This window comes from Podarcis filfolensis (genome assembly GCF_964270895.1).
Source record: "Podarcis filfolensis genome assembly, contig: HAP1_SCAFFOLD_142, whole genome shotgun sequence".
In the NCBI taxonomy this organism is placed as follows: domain Eukaryota; kingdom Metazoa; phylum Chordata; class Lepidosauria; order Squamata; family Lacertidae; genus Podarcis; species Podarcis filfolensis.
The window spans coordinates 70001-72500 of record NW_028149433.1 but is presented as its reverse complement, the minus strand read 5'-3'; the positions used below and the strand labels follow the sequence as shown (position 1 = coordinate 72500).

At 63.9% G+C, this 2500-nt stretch overlaps 1 protein-coding gene across 1 annotated transcript in view; it reads right to left on the bottom strand.

The window, feature by feature from the left end:
- Window positions 1-2500, bottom strand: part of LOC310755086 (spectrin alpha chain, non-erythrocytic 1-like) — a gene marked incomplete at its 3' end in the record, with an annotated part of 76466 nt that overhangs the window by 4012 nt on the left and 69954 nt on the right. The gene's annotated exons all lie outside the window — the stretch shown is intronic.

Genomic DNA, 2500 nt, shown 5'->3' with positions numbered 1-2500 from the left:
CCCCCGGGATCCAGGGGCCGTTCAGACACGACCCGGGAGCCAACGGGGAACGGGGACCCTCCCGGCCCCCCAGTCCAGATCCTTCCGGGATCTGCCGGATCTCTGGGAGCCAATGGGGAAACGGGGACCCGCTCTGGCCCACCAGTCCATATCCTTCCGGGATCCACCGGCCCTACGGACACGATCCGGGAGCCAACGGGGAATGGGGACCATCCCGGGCCCCCAGTCCGGATCCTTCTGGGATCCGCCGGATCTTTGGACACGATTCGGGAGCCAATGGGGAAACGGAGATGCGCTCCGGCCCCTGAGTCCAGATCCTTCCGGGATCCACCAGATCTCCGGGAGCCAACGGGCAAACAAGGACCCTCCCGGCCCCCCAGTCCGGATCCTTCCGGGATCCCCCAGCTCTTTTATTCAGACACGCTCTGGGAGCCAATGGGGACCCACTCCGGCTCCCCGTCCAGATCCTTCCGGGATCCGCCGGCCCTTCAGACATGATCCAGGAGCCAATGGGGAAACAAGGACCCTCCGGGCCCCAGTCCAGATCCTTTCAGGATCCACTGGATCTCCAGGAGCCAACGGGGAAACGGGGACCCTCCCAGCCTGGCCCCCAGTCTGGATCCTTCTGGGATCCACATCCCTTCGGACATGGTCCGGGAGTCAACGGGAAAACGGGGACCCTCCTGACGCCCCAGTCCAGATCCTTCCAGGATGCTCCGGATCTCCGGGAGCCAATGGGGAAACGGGGACCCGCTCTGGCCCACCAGTCCATATCCTTCCGGGATCCACCGGCCCTACGGACACAATCCGGGAGCCAACGGGGACCCGCTCTGGCTCCCAGTCCAGATCCTTCTAGGATCCACCGGCCCTTCGGACACGATCCGGGAGCCAACAGGGAAACGGGGACCCTCCCGACCTCCCAGTCCAGATCCTTCTGGGATCCACCGGCCCTTTGGACATGATCCGGGAGCCAACGGGGACCCGCTCAATCTCCCTGTCCGGATCCTTCCAGGATCCCTCAGCTCTTCTAGGTCCCCTTGTGCGGCGGAGCTAATGTTTTGGAAGTCGTCAAGCCCACTGGCCAGGCTGAATCCCTTCCGGGATCCGCCAGATCTCTGGACGCGATCCGGGAGCCAACGGGGATCTGCTCAGGCCCCCGACCTGCGGAACTGACCTCTCAGACTGACTCCTCCCTCGAATTCGGGACTGGATCTGGACCGCGTTTCTCGGGTTACCCCCGGGCCCAGCTCACCGGCCAGCCTGGATCCCTTCCGGGATCCACTGGATCTTTGGGCACGATCCATCACGGAACCCTTGAATTTGGGACCAGATCTGGACCGCGTTCCTTGGGTCACCCCCGGGGCCAGCTCACTGGCCAGCCTGAATCCCTTATGGAATCCACTGGATCTCCGGACACAATCCGGGAGCCAATGGGGAAACGGGGACCTTCCCGGCCCCCCAGTCCGGATACTTTTGGGATCCAATGGATCTTTGGACACGATCCGGGAGCCAACAGGGAAACGGAGACCCTCCCGGCCCCCAGTCCAGATCCTTCTGGGATCCCCCAGCTGTTCGGACACGATCCAGAGCCAATGGGGAAACGGAGATGCGCTCCGGCCCCCGAGTCCAGGTCCTTCCGTGATCCACCAGATCTCCGGGAGCCAGCGGGCAAACAAGGACCCTCCCGGCCCCCCAGTCTGGATCCTTCCGGGATCCCCCAGCTCTTTTATTCAGACACGATCTGGGAGCCAATGGGGACCCACTCCGGCTCCCCGTCCAGATCCTTCCAGGATCCACCGGCCCTTCAGACACGATCCAGGAGCCAATGGGGAAACAGGGACCCTCCCAGCCCCAGTCCAGATCCTTTCGGGATCCACTGGATCTCCAGGAGCCAACGGGGAAACGGGGACCAGGCCCCCTAGTCTGGATCCTTCTGGGACCCACTGGATATTTGGACACGATCCGGGAGCCAATGGGGACCCACTCCGGCTCCCCATCCAGATCCTTCCAGGATCCACCGGCCCTTCAGGCACGATCTGGGAGCCAACAGGGAAATGGGGACCCGCCTGGCCCCCCAGTCTGGATCCTTCCAGGATCCTCCGGATCTCCGGGAGCCAATGGGGAAACGGGGACCCTCCCGGCCTGGCCCCCAGTCTGGATTCTTCCGGGACCCGCCATCCCTTCGGACATGGTCCAGGAGTCAACGGGAAAACGGGGACCCTCCCGACGCCCCAGTCCAGATCCTTCTGGGATCTGCCGGATCTCCGGGAGCCAATGGGGAAACGAGGACCCGCTCTGGCCCACCAGTCCATATCCTTCCGGGATCCACCGGCCCTACGGACACGAACCAGGAGCCAACGGGGACCCGCTCTGGCTCCCCGTCCAGATCCTTCTAGGATCCACCGGCTCTTCGGACATGATCCGGGAGCCAACAGGGAAACGGAGACCCTCCCGGCCCCCCAGTCCGGATCCTTTTGGGATCCAATGGATCTTTGGACAC